At 37.9% G+C, this 22832-nt stretch overlaps 1 long non-coding RNA gene across 1 annotated transcript; it reads left to right on the top strand.

The window, feature by feature from the left end:
• Positions 1 to 729: 729 nt before the first annotated feature.
• LOC122108052 lies at positions 730 to 16928 on the top strand. Its single transcript, XR_006147459.1, has 3 exons — positions 730 to 805; positions 6813 to 6822; positions 16918 to 16928. It is a non-coding gene; the product is annotated as an uncharacterized LOC122108052 (long non-coding RNA).
• Positions 16929 to 22832: the final 5904 nt, after the last annotated feature.

Below are 22832 nucleotides of genomic sequence, written 5' to 3'. Positions count from 1 at the left end.
AATGCCCTGTTCCATAATAATTTTCTCCCAGATCCTCAATGTGTCTCTTCTGTTCTTCATTTTTTCTCATATTGACACACAGGTAATGACAACAGTGAATCTTTAAAATGATTTCAAAGAATACTTTTGGACAATGTTCATGAGGCCTAGTTCAATATCACGATTCCACACCCTGTTCTCTGTATTACCTGTTGGGCTGGAGGTAAAACCACAAAATCTAACTTAATGCACCTGCCTATGTCAGTTACTCAGTCAACACAAACCCAGAGTACTTCTTCCAGGAGCTCCAGGAGAAGGATCAGGGAGACTACACAGAAGGCAGATAGGCAGAGGGAGGGATATCAAGGCAAGTGACTATTTTGCTTTTCTTTCCTACTGGTTCTGTCTAGTAATTGTGAATATTCAAAATTAATTAGCACAGAAAAGGTGACTCTGTGCTTTCCTCTGCATGATATGATAGCATTCTGGGAGTAGGAGAAGGGAGCAAGAGGAGAAAAAGGGGGAACAGGACAAGACTGTTCAGCCAAAGGGAAAGGAGGAGGAGAAAATGGAGGAATGGAGGAAGGAAGGAAGAAAGGAAGGAAGGAAGAATGGAAGGAAGGAAGGAAGGAAGGAAGGAAGGAAGGAAGGAAGGAAGGAAGGAGACAATGGTTCTTTTTAAGAGCTATAAGATGCCAGGAGCCAGTGGGTCATGCTTTGAATACTAGCAGGATCACTGTTCAAAACGAACCCAGGCAGGAAATTCCCTAAGACTTTTAACTCCAGTTAGCCACACAAACCTGGAAGTGGAGCTGTCACTCAAGTGGTAGATCACTAGCCTTGAGGAGAAAAGCTCAAGGACAGAGCCACACTCAACAAATACAGGGGGGAAAAAGCTGTAAGTGATTATGTAGCTTCAGACTTCATTGAAGAGAACACCATGAGACAAGTTTAAAACACTTAGACCTGTTATGGTGAACATGTTTTAATATAATAACAACACTAGCCAGTTCTGCTGCAATCACCAAAGTTCTCTTTAAGATTAGCACAATGATTTAGCTCAGCTAGTGTTTTGCATTCTATGGAAAGAAATTTGAAAATGAGCTTATTCTGTTTAAACACAATGGGCATAAACTCAGGCAAGCAAACAATAGTAGATTTCCTTTGACTTTCTGAGAGACCAAAGACATTCCAAAGGCTGAAAATGTTCTCGGAAAGAAGTCATTTTTCCACTGTGTCACAATTGAAGCATTGTAAGTAGTACATTATCCTGTGTACTACAGACTGTGTTGAATAATACAAAAGGTTTCTCATATAATCTGTTTTGATGGTTTAGCTTAAGGGCTAAGAAGTGCTTCTCTGTACTTCATCCTCTGGGAGTTTTTGAGAATCGGAATATTTCACCTAAAGGTTAATTAACAGAGAACTATTTCCACCTTAAGTACACAGTTGCCACTTTGCTTGAAGAGAAACGAGCTGTTTATTTGCTCTCATGATTTTTTAGTGAGAATATCAGAGCTGCGTTAGGAGATTTTGATGGATAGAAGTTTTATAGTACCAGTACTCCATGGGTTTGAACGTGTCAAACCAACTAGTGGTTAAGAAAATCCAGAAAGGAAAAGTCTGAACCTAGGAGAATTGGGGCAAGGGTATTCTGTGCATTATATGCATATGTCAGGCAAGTTAAAATGTACCTTCATCTTTTTCAAATTAGAAAGCAACAACATGCATCCCACATTGTCTTTAAATTTTACAGAGGTGATAGACAGTTCTCACTTTTTATTAGAAAGAATCAAATAGCATACGGCACTGGTGTCTCTCGTCTTTTGTCAGTTTCTAGTCACCCCATTGATTTGAAATGTGATGGTGAACTTTCTCAAACTCTGCTCTATGTATGGTTCCATGATGTCTGAGGGATAGAAATAGCCATGGAGAAACTGGTACCACAAGCAGATTTTGCATCCATCTTGTGATGCCACGGTTTCAACTAACACTCTCTCAGCTCCTGGCTGGCTCTCTACTACTTGAACCATTCCCCAAGTCTGGCTTTTAGATGGTGAATTGGAAGTAGACACTTGTAGACTTGTCTGTGTAGGCTAGCTTGGAACTGTAATTTTCCTGAGCAGCTAGGATGAAAGGCAAGATCCACTGCCACCTGGCTTGTCCCACACTTTCCTTCCCTCCATAGTCAACCCTGCAGAGCGCTTGTGTCTGGTGGAAGAGTTTTCAGGCTTTGATTCTGGTTGTTGGCTGATCTGTGACCTGAGAACAAGTAATTCCTCTAAGTGCTAGCAGAACCACATTTTCCCCCTCTTTCCCAAAAAGATGAAACATATAAACCATTTTGAGTACATGTCATCCTTAATTTGACCTCCATTTTAAGATATACTTATGTGTCACCAATTTATGTCATACCTTTTGATACTAATACTTCAGAGTCTTCGACAAATGTATTTGTAGCTTAAGAATAATGCATCAGAAATAATACTTTAGAGTTTTGGGCAAGTTTCTAACTTTATATTGGGTCTCTTTAGTCGATTTTCTGCCTGACATTTTCACAGAATGGTGGGGATAATGGTGGCAGAAAACACCCACTGTCACTCTTCAGAATCCTCTAGAACAATACTAGTGAGAATTCTCGAACTCAGTAGCTACCTATTCTGAGGCTACCTAAATTGGTTACTTAAGCTTGATTGTTTTTAATAGGTAGAAGTCTCAGAATATGGCCTTAATTCCTGAAATCTTATAATATGTGTGTTGAAGGGTTTTTAGGTAAAGCATTATGCTTGAAAATGCCAAAAAAAAAAAATCCAGAGAAAGTAGAAAAGAACTAGATGATGGATTTCCTTTCCAAATTATGCACTGAAGTTATACTCTGAAAGAGATATTTGCCTAAGTGCCTTAATATCCTGCAGCGAGGAAAGTGGAGGTACAGTGTTTTCATTGATCTAACAAGACTTGAATTTTACCAATGTTAAGTTCAACATGAGGCATTCATAGCTAGTATTCTTCATCTTCTCACTTTCTTAATGCACCTGTTTGGTGCAGTACTTTGAAGGGAATGGATGATTGTTTTAGAACCAGCATTAAACCTCTAGAGCACAAAACAATTCTTAACTTACATCTTTCTCTTCAAGTCTTCTTACCCATCCAGTTTAGATATCTTCAATTCCAATTGACTAATTCTTTGTGTATTTAAGTAGCCATACTACACTACTATAAAGAAATTAATACTTCAAACTGTTGTAAATTAATCAAACTTCTCTGACTACAATGTCATTAAAAGAGGAAATAAGTGTGCTATGGAGCATGCTTGTAATCAGAAGTGCCTAGAGGCAGAAATGAGAGAATTTTTGTTTGAAGTTAATCTGTGCAAAAACAGCGGAATCTTATCTTAATGAACCAGTCTGTCATGATTATTCTTGTCTCTAATCCTAGCTATCTGGGAGGTGATGGTGGAAGTATGGTGTTTCAGGGCTGACTCAGGAAGAAAGTATGAGCCTATATCTAAAAAATAATTGAACAGGTCTGAGAGCATAGCTCAAGTGGTTGAGCACCTGCCTAGCAAACACAAAGCTAGTTCCAACCCCAGGACAGAGGGAGAGAGAGAGAGACAGAGAGAGAAGGGGGGAGGGAGAGAGAAAGAGGTAAGGAGGGAGAGAAAGAGACACAGACACAGACACAGAGAGGAGATATGAGCATCTGTAGAAGAAGCAAACACGAACCAAATTCTATTCTTTTATTCTTTTTCTGACAAATGTTCACACTTCATCTATCATTATAGCTGAAAAAAGTACCTCAGTCTTAGAACCCTGCCTCCTCTCAAATTTTCTTTGAATTAAAAGATTTGAAAAAGGGAGAGATGTAATGTCCTTATAGCCTCCTCCTCAGAAAAGCGAAATCATTGTGTACAAGGTATGTGCAGTGCAGCTAGGGACAGAGAGCGTGGATTTAAACTTAGGGCAGATTATGGAAGAGCTCAGAGTGACATTTACCTGAGTGAAACCACAGTGCTTCCCTGAAGCAACTTTCTACATTAATGGGACAAAGATCTTCCTCATTTTATTTAGAGGAACTACATAAGAGAATAAGAAGCCAGGTGCTGGAGGCTCACATCCACAGCCCTAGCTATTCCAAAAGCTGAGATCTGAGTATCAAGATTCAAAGCTAGCCCAGCAGAAAAGTCTGTGAGACTCTTCAGTTAGCCAGCAAAAAAAAAAAAAAACAAAAAAACAAAGTAAGCCAACCAACAAACACAAAACATGCTTAAAAGTGTGACACAAGTGGTAGAGCAATAGCTTTAAGGGGAAAAAAGCCAAGAGAGAGTATTAGAACCTTCGTTCAAGTCCTAGTATTAGCACAAATACAATATAGCTACAGCAAAGTGGGTATATGGAGGAGTAGGCAAGATGGAAGAAACAAGCAATAGTAGAGGGTAATATATCATTGGATTTCTTTTTGTTTGTTTCCCAAACTGTTGAGCAAACGAATACATTAAAGGTAGATATTAATAATGCATTTTTATATTAGGATGGATCGGAGTGATATACAAAAGGGTGTAAAGATACGACTTACAGTGTTGTTGCGATTGAGGGGAAAAATAAGACTCTAAACTCTGCTATTAGAAATGAAAGTAAAATCTTGGCTAGCTGAGATCAATCTCTGCAGGAGAAGACCATCCTTTTGTAGTGGTCACAGCAGCCCTCTGTATTCTGGTGAGTGATGGAGAATGAATCAGGGGCAGCTTAAGAGACTGCCATCAGCCTGCAGGCAAGGCTTAAAAATATTGAGGGATTTGTGGCTGTTCCCAGACCCAGCATCTCACTGACATCTCTGAGAAGAAAATGGGTGGTAAAGCAATTAATGACAACAATGCTGCAATACTCATACAGGTGTATTTCTCACAGGAAAGAAATAGTTTGCACTGAAAAGCATATAGCTATGAGTTAGGAGTACCTACAAAAATGAAGAACAAATCCCTTCTTGGAAGAATTGTTCGAAAATTTATGCTTTTGTCCTAGTGACAATTGGAGGTTAGACTTCTGATTAACACATTTTTTCCTGGGCATTTCCTGGACTATAAATGTTTGCCTTGTGATATCAACTCTGGCTAGGTGACGAGAGGCTGTGGTCTTCTTGGAGATAGAGAAGCAGGAATAGAGGTGGAGAACTTGTAAAAATATGAGAAAGAAAGTTCCTTTCAATCTAAGCTCTGAAGAAAACATTCCAACACATTATTCACCAAGTTGGGGAAGAAATGTACTTCAAATTGACTATATTTTATATGCCTTATTAGAAACTAGAACTATCTCTAAAAACTGGCATGTGTGGCCTTGGACGTTTAGCAGAATACATAAGAATGTAACCGAAAAGCAAGAACATACAAACCAAACACTGGGAGATGAGTTGTAATTGCCTCTCTGTAAATTAAAATTTTGGTTTTACAGGTGGTTAAATATTGGACAGAAAATGTGTTCTGAGGACTCTAGAGAGAGATAGCTCTGGTTAACTTTTAAACACAAAGTTTAGAGGACTTGTCTATTAAATCTCTCTGTGAAGATGTCTAAGTATTTAATGAGGAAGAAATTTATAGCTTCTTATTTTCGACCAGAGTGCTTGGCGGGTAAGAAGGTCACATGACTGCTTCATGAACTTACTTGTATTTCTCTGTCTCATCCCACTGTGAAGCCAGAGAGTAGGCCGTGTAATGTGTGGTAAGCATGGGCACTGGTTCATTTTCTCATGCACTGCATTTCTATGACAAATTTTAATTTGCTATATACATCTGTTGGGATTGTCTTTCTATTAAAGAGAAATTGGGGTGTGTGTGTGTGTGTGTGTGTGAGTATGTATATTTAATTTTCCAGAAGCTGCAAATAACTATGTGAGTCTTATACAAAGGGATTTTAGAGACTATAATTTGAAAATGAAATATAAATTTATTAAGCTTGGGATGCAACTTCTAGCAGCTATAGTTTAAAAAATACAAATGTAGATCTACTCTGTTTGGAGAAGGGTTGACTATACTTTTTCTGAAGCTAATATTAATGTTCCAGAGGATAAAACACACTTAATTGGGAGTTTGAGGTACTCTGTGTGTTTTTGTGTGTGTGTGTGTGTGAGAGAGAGAGAGAGAGAGGGAGAGAGAGAAAGAGAGACAGAATGTCCCTGTACCTATGTGTATGTGAAAGTCAGTCAGAAAGAGAAGCAGATAAGATAGGAAAATTCCTTTGTTTGATTTTTAATATAAAAAGTCCATGCCTTAGTAGTAATATTTATAGTTTGTTTATAATATAAAAAGTCCATGTATTTGCAGTAAGATTTATTTGTTTCCAGTAAGATTTATTTGTTTCCAGTTAGTAGACCCATTGTCAGATATTAAAAAGAAGGCTTTTCCCCCCTTTTTGGAATATAAGATTACACAGCTCACCAAAAATGTGCATGTAAGTTTACATTAAGGTTCCAGATAGTGATTATGAATTATTATAAAATCTCTGGCAATTACTTTCACAAATGTCTGCTTTTCTATGGTTGAAGCAATGCTTTATCAAATACCCTGAGAATACTGCAATCAGCAAAGTATTTGCTTAGAGGAGAGATTTAAATGAGTTGAAGGCTTACTTTAATCTTAGCTGCCTTTCGTTAAGCCAAATAGTGTGTAGCGTTTACCTCAGCTGAACTTACTTGGGTTAATTGCTTTGTTTGATTTGCATGTATATAGCATCCTCTAATATCTATGAGAATATAAGGTAGCCACGTTTATTCGTTGTAAAGAAATGGAGGCACAGAGGATATTCTGAGAGGATGGTGCAGGGTGGGGACAATCTGGGAAGGAAAAAAAAAGTAGCTGTCCAAAAAACGATTGACACTACCTCTATATTAAATGTCATTGAAAATGAGAGGTGTTAAGTCTGCCTGGCTTCTCTTTACTTCCTGAGATTTGGGCTGTAAGGAGGCCATGAATTTGGGCATCTGTTCACATCTTAGGGTGGGTGGGCACCAAGAGAAGGCTCACCAGCTTGAGGGGGCCTGGGTGAGTGGAAGAGCTAACAGTACCTCCACCAGCTGAACTTCCAGGTGAGGTAGAAAGAGGCTCCTTGTATGGCTGAGGTGGGAGCCTAATGCATAACCACTCCTGCCCTCTTCCTCCTCCTCATTCTAAGTAAGTGGGATGTTTGCTAGTCATGTAAACAATGCCTTATAACACAAAAAGAACACACCGACCTCAGATTTCATTCCAGATTCCCTTTAGCAATGCATGGGCTATTTTCATTTTAAGAAAATGTAGTTCCGTAATGCATGTAATATCATTTTTGTTTATGAATATTTCTACTTTCTGTCTTATTTTTTATTTTTTTAATTTTAATTATCACTAAGGTGATGTATAGATTACCATTTCATAAGCCAGGTAATGAGGACATTTCTTCCTGAGCAATGTCACCCCTTCTTTTACTCTCTCCCAGCAACCCTCTTATATAAGTCATGTATGTTTACTAGTTTTACTGACCTTAGCTAATAAAATTATATGTGGTACAATTCATTATCTTTTAAGTTCACTTGCATTCTTCAAACTCTCAGGTCTGAATTTTAAATTAACTACTATTTTATAAAATACCCTTTTCTTTCAGAGACCTCTAGATTTTCAGTATGTTTGTTTAGTGCATTGTGTTATAGTCATATGTAATGTGAACTTCATAGCTTCTCGATTAAAATTTATTTTTAATGTATGACTTACTTCATCATGTATTTGCATTATGATTATATCCTCAGCCTCCTAAAACTTGATTTTACTTCTTGCATTATGCTAAGCATTTTGTAATGTGAATATTACTCATAAAACAGTGCCTAGTGCCTTACCTGCCTACCTATCCAGCTATCTTTTCTTACAAATTTAATTTATTCTATTTGTTTTATTGCAGCCAGATACCAATCTGGCTTCACAAAAGTACATCCACGGGAACTGAAAACACCAGGGAATTCTGCGTGCCAAATCTTTGGAGGTTCAATTAAAATTAGAAAAGACAGTGTTTAGATTTGTATAAATGTTCAGCCACCCAGCCATTGTAATGACCTCTGGATGTCCTATTCTTGGGATGTAGATTATGATGGTGTAAATGTGACAGGCTGTCTAGATATCAGCCATGAAAATATTATGTGTAACATAAAAAGTTAAGTCACACAGCATTTCAGTAGATGACTACTTGCTTCCTACTATTTTTTTATTATTATTATTATTATTTTGCTTATGTGGTGCTGAGGAATCGAACCCAGGGCCTCATGCATGCAAGGCAAGCGCTCTACCACTGAGCCACCTACCCAGCCCCTTATTATTATTATTATTTTCAGTCGTGGGGCCTGAACTCTGGGTCTGGGAAGTGTCCCTCAGTTCTTCAGCTCAAGGCTAGAACTCTACCACTGGAGCCACAGCACCACTTCTGGCTTTTTCTGCTTATGTGGTGCTGAGGAATCGAACCCAGGGCCTCATGCATGCAAGGCAAGCACTCTACCACTGAGCCACCTTCCCAGCCCCCTACTATTTTATTATGTACTGCTAGGTATATACTTTTCATTATTATCCCCAAAGTTCTAAACTGGTCTCATATGCTTGGAAGCTACAAGTCTTATGCGGGAGGCAGCAGAGACGTCACTGTCCTGGTTTGCACCAGCAACTGGCTTTCCCGGACATTTGCTGTTGTCTATCATGCTTACTCTCCACAGAGCATCCGCCCTTCCCAGGATCATTTGAAATGTATGGCTACACGTTGATAGTGGGTGATTTCAACTGGCTAGAGGCCTAATTAGTTCCTGTGCAAATTTGAAGGCAATTAAGTTAGTATTTAACATTTGGCCCAACATGAATAATTTGAATCTCTAACATCTTTACCAAAATTGCTCTCTTAAACAGTCTGCTTTGGAATTAAAGCTTCATTTCAAAGAGGAACTTTAAATATTGTTAACCACATATTTTAAATGTGGAGACCAATGAGAAAAGACATGAGAGTGCAATGTGATTTTGGAGGTGAAAGACAATTTTCCATTCCTCCCTGAAGCCCCTTCAGATAGTAAGATACACGTGGGAGACTGGGTGGTGCAGTACAGAGCTTGTGTTTTTTTTTATGTGAATTAAATCAAGTCTCTGAACAAAAGCAGTTTCTGCTTTGCTTGGCGAATAAGTGAGCATGAAAGTATGTAGCAGAGTGAATACTACTAAACAAATACTAGATACAATGAAAGTAATCAAATTAATATTTTTTGTCATAGACATCAACTTTGGGACTTCAATAGACATTATCAGAAATCAAGTTAGATAGTTTATGTAATGGCTATAAGTCAAATTAGAAACATCCATTCTAGAGATTACAATTGTTCTAATAATTAAATTTGTTTTTGCTCTTTTCTTTAAAACATTTTGTAGTATATAGAAAAATGTTAGAAAACTTAATTCTTTTTAGTTACAATACAAAGACCAAACAATTGAGCTTCTATTGAAGACCCCATTTCTTATAACTTCTACACAAGATTACACAGAGTTAATTACTACTACACATGCAATATAATATTTTAAAAACTTTACTATGTTTGCTACATTAATGTACACAATTCAAAATTCCTATCGTTAGATCTTTAAACCAAATATAATTTATCACAAGCAACACTAAATGATAAATGTCCAATATCCACCATTGCTTTAAGTTTATCTGTACATCCTCATGTGGCCTGGTATCTATACACAGAAAACACAACAACTTAATCTGAATTTCAGACTTCTCTAGACACCAAAACCATATTTCAGATTTACATCAATCCTTCACGCAAGCCAGAACATAAGACACAAAACAAGATTCGACTATCATCTTTCTCACACTGGAAAGTAAAAGAAAAGTGGCATGATTTGAATAAAATCTGAGCTTGAAATAGAAGTTAGGCCTCAGTGCATGGGAAACTCCAGGGTAAAAACTATCAATGGAACTAGGAGCACAAGAGTGCTTGCTTAGCACACTGAAGAACTGACAGAAATGTGGCCATGGCTCTACCTACATCATCTGGCTGGGGAGAGCCTTCGCACTGGTTTCCACCCTAAGATGTGAAAACCTGCCCAAATCCAGCATCACCCTACGGCTCAAATCTCAGGAAATGAAGATAAACCCAGTCATATTGAGGGCCTTTTGTCTTTTAATGACAGAAGTTTCTAGATGAAATCTAATATTAGGGTAGGAACAATCATTTTTATGCAGTTACATTTTGTCTTACTTTGTATTTACTTATACAGCTTTCTTCTGCACAGTAAAACAAAGATGTCAAGCAGAAGTAGTTACATGCAACTGTGAAGTAAATCCTTCGTAATACCAAATAATGAATGTACTTTTCAAGAATTTATCATGGGAAAGACAGATTTCATTTTTGAGATTCAAAATCTGGGCGAAAAGATTATTGACGTAAAAAATATGGTAATAGGGTTGGTCCCCAAATAAGACTGCATACAATGCCTGTGGCTAGTGAGTCACACTTGTAATCCTAGCTATCCAGGAGTCTGAGATCGGATCAGAAGTCAGCTGGCACAGGAAAGTCCGTGATATTCTTATCACAAATAAACCACCAGAAAACCAGAAGTGGAGCAGTGGTTCAAAGTGGTAGAGTGCCAACCTTGAGCAAAAATGCTCAAGGACAGTGCCCAGGCCCTGAGTTCAAGTCCCATGACTAACCAAAAAAATAAAAATAAAAAACGACTACGACAAGCTGTTCTAAGCACATGGAAAAGGAATCACTGAGTATCCACTATGACATTTGTGCAGAGGTATGGACACGGGAGTGCTGGCATAGAATGTTCTTCTTGGGGCATTTTGGACAGTGTGTCAGCCAGTAGTATGCTACTGGTATGGTAACTAGTATCTCAGATAATAAACTTATCAAAAGACAGGATCATTTGGACACATGGTCTCAGAGGTTTCCATCTGTGGTCATTGGTCCTTGTATTTTTTGGAATTGAGGCTAGGCAAAACAACACGGGAAGAGCAGATAGTGGGGGGAGTTGTCCATATCAAAGAAACCAGGGAGCAAAAGGGGAAGAAAAGGGAAAAAGGTTTTCTAGGCACATGCTCCAATGACCTAACTTTCTGTAACCCGGTGCCATATTCTAATGGCTCCACCAGCTTCCCAGTCACATCGTGCAGTGGAATGAAGCCGCTAACACAAACGTCTTTGGGGGAGATGTTTTCAATCCAAAAGATAGCAGATAGTTTGACAATAATAAAATATGGAGTGTGGTGGAGGAGCTGAATTGGAGGCTTTAGCTGATTTTAATGACAAGAACAGTATACCATAGAAGAGAATGCAGATCTTGTTCTGCAAGGTTTTATTTTAGCAGAAAATTGACTGTCTTCAGCAGGATATTATTAGCTTGAGACACGTGCTGGTTACCAAGCATTCATGTGTATTGGTCTACGGTGTTCAGTTTCCCATCAGAGCAAATGAAGGAAAGGGCCAGGCTGGCTCAGAGGATCTGCACTCTCATAAGATCTCAGAGATCCACCAGTGCACCAACATGAGAATCGTAGTTACATAAGCCAAGCTGACAGGAGTTATCATTGGTGCTCTAGAATAGCAAACAAGACACAGAAGTGCTACAACTGGTGAGAAATTTCCATAGCGCTGGGCTTTTTACAATGTAAGAGCTTCACTGAGTTTGAATATCTGCATCACAGGACTCACTTATGTAAAGTGTAGAGTGGCTGTTTTTCAGAATTGTGCCATTATCACTATCTTAAGAAAAATACCATACTCATAAGCAGTGGCTCTCCATCTTCTCCCTCGTCATTGATAACCACCAATCAAATCTCAGAATCTGTGGATTTCCCCTGCCTGGAAGTTTCACAGAAACAGTCACGTGGCTGATTTCCTTTACTTGGTATAATCAAATTTCCTTCAGGTGTGGATAGTATCATAGCCTTATTTATTTTCAGGGCTGAAGAGAATTCAATTATATGGATATACCACAATCCATTTTTCATTTCATTCATAAATGGATAGACATTACGTTGTTTACTACTTGGGGTAGGGAAATGAGTAATATACTCTGAAAATTTATATTCAAGTATTTTTTGCATGCATATTGGGTCATTTGATAACTCTGTTTAACATTTAGAGGGAACATTGAATTGTTTTTGAAAGTGACTGCAAGAATTTACTGGCCATTATGTTTGAGACTATTTGTCCTCAGGTATTAGCTGAACAAAAGTTGCTTGTGAAGTTCCCATGGTTGATGCTTTCCATACTAAGCTTTTTACATAATAGATTCACTTGAAAAAAAAATATATGTGTATCAGCACCAGGCACTGGTGGCTTACACCTGTAATCCTAGTTACCTTGGAAGCTGAGATCTGAGGTTTGTGTTTTGAAGCCATTCTGGGTAGGAAAGTCCATGAGACTCTTATCACCAAATTAACTGGAAGTGGCTTTGTGGCTCAAGTGGTAGAGCATAAGCCATGAGCACAAAAGGTCAGGGACAGCACCCAGGCCCTGAGTTCAAGCACCACAACTGACATATATATCAAATATATATGTATACATACATATATGTATAAAATTACATATATGTATAAAGTACACATGTATGCATGTATGTATATATACACATACATAAAAATACACATATACATACATATATACATATATATGCTATATATACGTAAATATGTCTTTTTACTCAAGGATGGTGTTGCTGTAAAACAAGGAGTAAAATTGGACAAACATGAAATGAATGAATCCTAACTATGTGTTAAAATTTACTGAGGTTGAGATCAAGATTTGGAGAACCCTGATACTTAGTAAATATAAGAGTTAATCTCCATAATTTTGCCTGTGTTTCTAAGAAGAAGAAAAAACTAATTTTTACTCTAACTTTGAGTTATGTATCATAGGTTTTACAGAGTTGCTTGATGCTTGGGAATTCAAATTTTCCCATGGTCTTTTAACCTGAATTTCTAGTTTGTATCTTAATCTCTTTTTCAGCTGCATGAAGTTTTGCTGTTTTTTCAAGTGGCTTGGCAGCTTTCTTTCTGGCTGTTTCACTCTTTTCTCTATGAAGTAGACAAATAAAAAGAAAATAAGGCTTGGCAATGGTGTCTTCATATAGTGTCTAGCATAATATCCTAAATGCAGAAAACAGTTTTCCACATTCACTCTGTCTAGCTATTGGCCTTTGGAAATGGAAAGGCTAGTAGCGAATGACTTGTTATTCTTACCTTGTTCATCACCTCTTTAGAAACTCTGGGGCATTACAGCTGAAGTGATTATAAACATCCTGTTTCTCAGGGTATCACATTAGCTAGGATCCATAAAGGAATCCATAAATTGTGTAACATGCTTCCTCCTAGAAGAAATAATCAGGACTTTCTATTTAAATCACCTGAGTAAACCACACTTGTGTGCAAAGAAAGCAAAAAGTTTCAAGAGATGGAAATGATGTTTACACCAATAGAGTTTTATATATATATATATATATTTTCTTCCCAACAATTTCCTGTGCTGTTCCTGTGTTGTCATGGATTCAAGAAATGTTTTCCAGGAAACTCTTGTTTCAGGAACTGCTCCAGAAATAATGGAACAGTAGAGAAGAGAAGAATAAAAATTCTTGCCTCCCTATAGAGTTTCCCTTCCATGGTAGCAAGACAGATGAAACAGGCTGTCAGATGTTACATAGAATGGCTGAACATAAGACAGTCAGGCAGGAGAGGAGAAAACACAAACAACAAGGATTTATAAACGTGAGTAGGGAGATACAATTTTATCCAGCGTGGTAAGAAGCCACCTTTTCTGAGATGTTGATACAGGCTTGCGGGTATCAAGGGGATAAGCAACTGGTTCTCTGGGAAGAATTTGGTAGAGAAGGAGCAACCTAAGTGCCTATATGATATAAATGTACTTGGAGTGCTTGAGAAAATCAACAATACCAATGTTGGTACGTGGTTCTTACAGAGCAAAAAGGAAGGGAGGGCAAGGAGAAACTTAAGCAGTGAATACCTGAGAACCAGCTCATGCACAGCTATTGGCCAAGATTAGGACATTAGTTTTAGAAAATGATTTATAGATAAAGAATTCATATAATAGGGAAACCATTATTTTTTATTATACTAATGCATAGAACCAAGGGACTTTTAATATATGCTTAATGTTGGAAATCATAAAACTATCCGTCTCTGAACACTTGTTTTAATTTTTTTGCCAGTACTGGGCTTGAACTGTAGGCCTGGGCTCTGTCCCTGAGGTTTTGCTCAAGGCTAGTGCTCTACCACTTTGGCCACAGCACCCCTTCCAGCTTTTTCTGAGCAGTTTTTTTGGAGGTAAGAGTCTCATGAAGTTTCCTGCCTGGGCTGGCTTCCAACCTTGATCCTCTGATCTCAGCCCTCTGAGTAGCTAGGGTTATAGTCATGAGCCACCAGTTTCCGGCCCCTGAATATTTTTGTCATGTAACACTGTACCTTCTAATTTTCCCCTCCCACAACCCCTAAAACGTTCTAATATACTTTTTGTCTGCCTTGACTTTCTTCTTTTATTTTTTAAAATATTTTTATTATCTTCAAGTAGTGTATAAAGAGTTATCATTCAACAAAGCAATTTATAAACACAGTATGTCTTGATCAATGACTTTCTTAATGGGGAATTTCTTGTAAAGATAATTATATAATATGCAGTGTTTTGTTGATTAGGTTTTTCTCATTTAGCATGATGCTTTTCCAGTTCATTTATATTGTAACGTGTGTCAGTATTTTATTTCCTTATATGGGGCTGAATAATATTTTAAAGTATACCATATTGTAGGTATCCATTTCTCAGTTGACAGACATGTGAGTTTTTATCATCTTTCATAATTATGATTAGTGCTACCATAAAACATTTATGGGTGAGGCACATGGCAACATTATTTTCAGTCACTATGGATATTTTCATAGAAGTCAGATTTTTTTTAGTTATACCATAAACTCTATTTCACCTTTTTAGGAACTGCCACACTTTTCTATAGCTGTATCACTTTCTTTCCCTCCAGCAAGGTATGAGGATTCTAATTTCTCCACATCCTTGCTAGTACTTGTCATTTTCTCTTTTTTATTTCTTTTTGCTTTTTGTATTATGATAGTCATTCTAGAGGGTATGAGATGGCTTTTTCTTGTGGCAATCATTGACATTTCTCCTTGTCTAATGCTGACCTTCTTTTCATGTACTTATATCCACTTGTATATTTCATTTGGGAAGTTCATTCAATTTTTTAAATCTAATTTTAGCTAGGGGGATTGTTTTTATTGTTGAGTTGTAACATTTCATTATATATTCAGGACATTAGGTTCTTATAAGCAATATAGTATATATATATATGTATATAGATAGATAGATAGATTCTTGTTCCATGTGCTGTTTTCTCTTTTAAAAAATATTAATACTGATCAACTTCAACTTACCTATTGTTTCTTTTATTTCATGTGCTCTTGTTACTGCTTTTAAGATACCATTGCCTAACCTAAAGTCAGTAATACTTATCCTTACTCTTTTCCTACTAAGTGTTATAGATTCCTCGTTCTTTTATTTGGGTCAAGCATCCATTTATTTTGTGGTAGATAGTATGATTCAGAAGTCCAAATTCACTCACTGCATGCAAATATCCATGTCCCAGAATCACTATTGAAGGGTAGATTAAAATTAGCATGTGAAAAAAATTAGCATGTGTTTTTCCTCACTGAATAATGGTGCCAGCTTTGTCACAAATCAATAACTCATGGGTGTGTGGATTTAGGTATGGATTCATTTCTACTAATTCAACTGTGAGTATGATGTAAATCATACTGTTTATTTATTCATTTATTTATATTTACTTGTTTCTTTTTCCAGTTGTGGAGCTTAAACTCTGGGCCTGGGCACTGTCCCTGGGCTCTTTTTTGCTCAAGGCTAGTGCTGTACCCTAGCCACAGTGCCACTTCCCATCATACTGTTTGGAGGGCTGTGACATTTTAGTAAGCTCTGACAATTTGACATATGATTCCTCCAGCTATTTCTCTTTGTACACTTGCTTAATTTGCCTTTCCCTTGGAATGGATAAGTTGTTACACCTCATAGTTGTTTTTTGAGTGGTGACTAATTGATCCCTTGTAGCTTATCTTTTAACCTACATCTTGCACAACTGATTGTAGACTTCTTTGGTGTTTGCCATTCATTAATATTGTTTCAGCAATATGTTAAAATTTTATTTATTTATTTTTAACAGTCTTCTTGTTACATGAAGGTAATGTACAGAGCGGCTATAACTACATAAGACTGGTACAGAGTAGGTTACCTTCTGGACAATGTCACCCCTCCCTTGTTGTCTACCAGTTTTTTCCTCCCAGTAGTTTTAGTAGTACTAACAAAACAATTCATAAACTCAGATCTGGTGGCACTTTTTCCATTAGCAGTTCAGAAATCTTCACAGTACATATGGTCAATAGAAACAGCATCTGTGGTAGTGGACCCTTGAAAAATTAAAAGGGATAAATTTCATCTAAGTTCTATGGATTGGTGCATCATCTCAACCCATCTTGATGACTGAGATAGACTTCCCTGACTCAAATGGGTTGAATTTTCCTTAAGAGGAGAAGCTCAGAAAAATTTTCTCCTTATAAAATGTAATTTAAGAAGACAATTGAGACTAATCTGTATAAAGTAGTTAATTTCTACCTTATTCAGGTTTAAACTATATGTTAGCTTAACATCCAGTCTGAGGAAACTTTATTAACTCAGATTGTCAAGTCAGTCAGACTGGCTTTGGAAGTATTTTCTTTCTTTACTGTGTGGCTGTTTATTTGTCTGTTTGAGACAGAATTTCATTTAGTATCCTAGGATAGCTTGGAACTTGCTGTGAAATCTGGGTTGGCCTTACACATGATCTTCTGGCCCCTTCCTCTGTCTCCCCAGCTCTGAGACAGTAGCATGAGCCTGGCTTTCAATTACCTGAAGGTTAAATCAGGTCACAGTGATTTTTATTGTGAATTGCTGAATAAAAGCAAATTGCTATGCATGATGACACTGTAAGGCTAAAAATGAATATATACCTTCTGATATATGTAAAAGCTTCATGAAAAAAAATACTTTTTATTTCCCCAGCATTAAGACATGCTTCAAGAAGTCCTCCAAAACCTACAATTATTTGTGCCCTTAAATTATCCCGCAAAACTTATTTGGAGTCTTAATTTCAGTAAAAATTACTATATTCTTTTAAACGAAGCCCTAAACAGTGTTATTCTCCAGTTGAGAAAAGATGGCTTCCCTGAAGTGGACTTTCAGTTTATTCTAGGATCAGAGTTCTTGCTCACCTTCCTTTTTCCTACTCCCAGCCAGTTGAGAAGGTTTTTAATTTGCTTTCTCCAGAAGTATCCTTAAAAAGGAGTGACTTTTGGATGTAAATTGACATCTCAAAGACAGAACTATATGCATGTGTTAGTGTTTTGTGTTGTTTTATTTAGATGAGGTAGGAAGTACAGATTGGCTGGGGGAGGGGGGCAGGGAAAGGAGGAAGGAGCTTGATCCTCCACTGCTCCTCATCATGGTTTCCTACTGCATGGTCCAGGAGCAGAAAGCAAAACTCAAACTGGATGCCAGTGGCTCACAACTGTATTCCTAGCCAGTCTGGAGGTTAGGATCTGGATGGTTTTGGTTTGAGGCTAGTTTTGGCAGAATTATTTTTCTAGTCTCTATCTCCAAATGATCAGCACAAAAGATGGGGTGGAGGCTCAAGTGGTAGAATATCAGCTGAACAAGTAAGCTAAGTGAGTGCAGAGGCCTGAGATCAAACTCCACTACTGAGAGAAAGAGAGAGAGACAGAGGAAAGGAGGAAGGAAGGAAGGAAGGAAGGAAGGAAGGAAGGAAGGAAGGAAGGAAGGAAGGAAGGAAGGAAGGAAGGAAGGAAGGAAGGAAGGAAGGAAGGAAGGAGGGAAGGAAGGAAGAAAGGAAAGAAAGAAGGCAGAGAGAGAGTGGGAGGGAGGAAGGGAAGGGGAAGGGAGGGAGGGAGGAAGGGAGGGAGGGAGGGAGGGAAAGAAGTAAGAAAGGAACCAACCAAATCTCTAGACCTATTGCTTCTTTCATTTCTTTCCTATTCTCTCCCAGAAGAGTGGGTACTGACATGAATATTCTCTTCAATAAAACTATGATTGAGCTGTCCAAAAGGTTCAGTTTCCAAGCTAAAAATAACTTGACAAGGTCGCCACATTGTCTGCCTGCCACATTTTAAGCCATGTCCTCAAATACCCGAGAACCTGTTTCTTCTCACCCAGCTTGCCTTCTGGCTCTGATTTCTTCCTCATCCCTCTGAGTTGGTGCTTGTGGCCTGGCTGTGATCTTGATTGCTTGGCAGAAGCTTTCTAAGAGCCAAGACTTGGCTCTAGTCTCTGCCACTCACACTCCCCAAATGCACAGAGGTTTGACTTTTCACATCCAGTGCTGAACTTCTAGAACACTCAGCCTGAGCAACCTGCCCAGGAGGCTATGAGCAGAACTGGTCCCATAGCCCTAGTAAGGGTTTCCCACTGTGAGAGGAACACTTCCAGGAATCATGATGTACGAGATACAAATTTATATTAAAAAAAACTTTTCAAAAAGTACTCTAAAAGAAGACAAATTACCCACTCAAGAGCCTCACTTTTAAGACTCACAATTGGATTTTTGTTAAGTGTAATTTCTAAAATCTTGGTCATTGAAAAATAGATGTTGCAAGAAGACGTTGCAGATGCTTATAATCTCAACACTTGAGAGGCCACGCCAGAAGGCTCACCAAGCTCAAGGCCAGCTTGGGCCACATAGTGAAACTGTTTCACAAACCAATCAAACAGATGAAGTCAGGTGTCTTCTCTAAAAATAAGAGCTATGTTTTTAAAGGATATTTTATGTAATTCAATGGTGAATTTTCAGAACTTCTATTTGCCTCTGATGGACTCTCAAAACGTATTCCGACTTGACTCAGGAAACAAAGATTCCAGCAGGTAGATTGGGCAAGGAATGCTAACACTCCCCGTGGGACAAAATTCCCATCTTTCTGTGGCTATAAAAGTGTTTACCATTCTACAGCATTGAAATGGCTAGTACTGACAGTTTCAGAGACAGCACAAACGTCCTTTGAAATTACTTTTCAGTCTGCCTTTCCTGAACACAACTCTACCTTAAAAATACATTGACATTGAAAATACTGGATTAAACATTGATTCATAAAGCTAATGAAGAAATCCTTAATATACTCTAAATATATAATAGAACTTGAAGAAACTTTTGTTCCAATAACAGTCTCTTAAATGAAGCCTGTGGGAAAAAAAAGAACAAAGTGTTTTTCTTCATATTTGGGAAGGAAAAGAGACTGATTTCAAGCTCCTAGTCTTGGGGCTTGAACTCAGAGCCTGGGCCCTGTCCTTGAGTTTTTGTGCTCAAGACTAGCACTACTGCTTGAGCCACAGTCCCCCTCTGGCTTCTTGGACATTAATTGGAGATAGTGTCCCCTGGACTTTCCTGTGTAGGTTGGCTTTGAACCACGATCTTCAGATCTCAATCTTCTGAGTAGCCTAGACTAACAGGGATGTGTCATTAGCACCAGGATGATTTTTTTTTTATTCAAAGCAGGAAGAGCAAGTTTATTTGGAAGCAAAAGGAAGATAGTAAAATAGACTCTTTGTACAGTGAGGCCTCAAACTGGGAGAAGGGTCTTCAAAAGATTGATGAAAAGTTTATTGCATTGGTAAAATGGTGAGAAAATCACAATAAATGTAGTTACCAGTGAAAGGAAAAATATAAAATATGGTTCATTTTTTGTTACAAGCACTAGTCTGCTATCATTTAGAATCTCTAGAACTAGGTGATAGCTCATAGGAATGATAGGAAATAAAATTATATAACCTGAATGTCATGAAAATCAGTTGATATGATATATACATAATCCTACCATTTTAGAAGCCAGTTTGTTGGCTTTGATAGGGAAAAGGGATTTTTTCCCCCAGAATTCTATTATTTTTAAAGTAGTTTTGTCGCTGGGAAGGTGGCTCAGTCGTAGAGCGCTTACCTTAAAGTAGTTTTGTCAATTTTTGGCAGCCAAACTTTTAATAGTCGAATTTTGATTTCTCCTGTTCTATGTTTATTTTCACATTTGTCTATTAATTTTTATGCCTTCCCAAATCCTACAATTCTTGACCTAACCAACTAAAACAATATGCAAACGACTATTGTGAAGACAGAACTTCTATTAAGACAAAACTTCTATTGTAAGATTAACTTCCCTCTGCCTCCTTTTCCTACAGAGGGAGTAATAAAAAGAATTTGCTATTCTGAGTGAAATGACTGTTGGAACTTGAGACAATCCATCTTACAGTTAAAAGAATGTCCTCAACAGTTATTGAAAATTTTCAGTAAAAATTAAGCAACCCTTTTGCTAACTTTCATGCAGCTTCCTTCTTTTCCTTATATTTCCTTCATCTTTGCAAATCATTTCCTGCCCTTTGTGTAATGGAATTGTCTCCCTTTCTTTTCCCCTGAAATGGGAAAGAGGCCTTTCATCGAGAAGCTTGAGTTGTAACAAGTGCTTGAGTTGTAACCGTTACATCATGATATTTTCCCAGTGATTAAAATGTTTTTCTGCATAATTAATCTCTGAAACACTAATAGTATTATGAAAACCGCTAAGTAACTCTAGCACATACAATCAAATGCCTGAAACTAGATGAGATAATGTCCTAAATTATATCCCTACTAAATATTTTATCCCGTACCCTTCATTATGAGAGCTTGTTTTCTTATCATCAAGACAGCTCTGTGGCACACACAAATTGAAGAGCTGACAATGTGATTTTTATTATTATTTTTTTTACAGCCTGCCTAATAAGATCAGTTTGTATCCTAAATGGCTTGCATGACCGTTTTCATATTCCAAATTCCCCACACATCCTAACTTTGAAGCCAAAGGCAAGATTTCACTTAATTTGATTCAATTACAATTAGTAAAATCTCTCAAGTTTTATGACTTCCTGTGATATAATTCTGAATGGTTGGATATTGTAGAAGTTAAGGAAATAAAACATACTCTATTTCTAAACAAAAGCACGTGGCTAGAAGCATAAGGGTATTGCTATATAAAACAGATATCTACCAAAACCCATAGCTGAAAACCTACACCTTGACATTTTGCCAGTTTTGAAATCAAGACTGACAATATGCAGGTCTTCTCGCTAATGAATGTGCAGCTGTCACATTCAGGACTTTTCTTCCTTCTAAAAGTTTTTGGAACATGGGAACTACCTTCCTACATTGTGAAATATTTTCTTGCTTCCCACTTTGGGGAAAAATAACTTCACAAGAAGTCTGAAGAGTCATGAGTGAAATAAAACAGCTTTGGAATATATAGATTTCCTTCTTGTTCTTTCTTTGTTCCCTTTTGCAATACTAAAGTCTTCTGACTTAGTGCTTACCAACTGTATGTACAGTGGCCCCAGTTTCTCAGCTAGACCAAGGTCAATCAGGCTGATTTTCTTCCTATCCACTTAATTTTGGAAAGAAGAAATTGGGTAATTTACTCAACTTCAGAGAATGCAATAGAAATGAGTTCTCATAGAAACACCCTGACTAGTTGAGAGAGAGAAATTTTATTCTTACAATAAAAAAAACAAAACAAAACAAAACACCCATAGATTACCTGCACAATAGTAAGTCAATTGGGCTCCCATAATTATTTCCTTCTGCAATATGTCTCTATTCTTCCTCCTTCATCACATGTATCTCAAGAACTGTTAGCCATGTGCTGGTGGCTCACGCCTATAATCCTAGCTATTCAGGCCTGCACTCTGGGCCTGGGTGCTGTCCCTCAGCTCTTCAGCTCAAGGCTAACGCTCTACCACTTGAGCCACAGTCTCACTTTCAACTTTTTCTACTTATGTGGTGCTGAGGAATCGAACACAGGGCCTCATGCATGGAAGGCAAGCACTCTACCACTGAGCCAACTTCCCAGCCCCCTGTCGGACTCTTATCTTCAATACATCACTAAAAACCATAAGTAGAGCTGTGGCTCAAAGTGGTAGAACACTAGCCTTAAGCAAAACAGCTCAGGGACAGTGTCCAGGCCCCCAGTTCAAGCCCCACAATGGGGGAAAAAAAGGGAATTGTTCATGTTGTATCTTGTAGAAGAGAAGAGAGGGGAGGAGTGGAGGGTAAGGGATAAGCGGACAGGCAAGAATCAAAGTGGAAGAGATGGGAGGGGAAGGAAGGATAGGGGAGAGAGAATTTTTTTCAAATACCCTTTTATGGTGCCCAGCCTGTCTTGTTTTGCCTGGGACCTGTTATAGCACCCAGACTGGCATGTCCCAGGAACAACCTTGTTCATAGGCAAGCAAAACTAGTCACTTGATTTTCATTTTCCCTTTCTTCTGTTTGTGCGTTTCCTTTGTAGCTTAGATCAATTAATGTAAACCAGAAATTGGCAGGCCTGCCAATTGTGGTCTTCAAGTGCTGCTTGTGATTCTCATACAAGCCACAGAAGCAGAAGCAACCCCTAAGAATTTGTTAGAGATGCAAACTGAATCACTACTGAACAAGAGACTGATGGAGAACTTGTAATTTGTCAAACCCTTTAGGCAATTATGATGCTTAACAAATATTTCAGGGTCAGGGTTACTAGTTGATCATAACAGGATTATTTGTGATTCGTGGAAGTTCCCAAGACCTCAGTCTTGTCAGGTTTGGATACTGTGAGGGTCAAAGGAACAGGAGCACATAGAAAAGAGTAAAAGAAAGAAGAGTTAAAAGACATAAGAAAAAGATCAATAAGGATGAAACTTTCTTTAGGGGGTCAGAAATTTTCTATTCA

Source organism: Dipodomys spectabilis, unplaced genomic scaffold (assembly GCF_019054845.1).
Source record: "Dipodomys spectabilis isolate Male_0828 unplaced genomic scaffold, ASM1905484v1 ptg000054l, whole genome shotgun sequence".
Classification (NCBI taxonomy): Eukaryota; Metazoa; Chordata; class Mammalia; order Rodentia; family Heteromyidae; genus Dipodomys; species Dipodomys spectabilis.
Note: the sequence above shows the minus strand (reverse complement) of the source record. Positions and strands in the feature narration are given on the sequence as shown.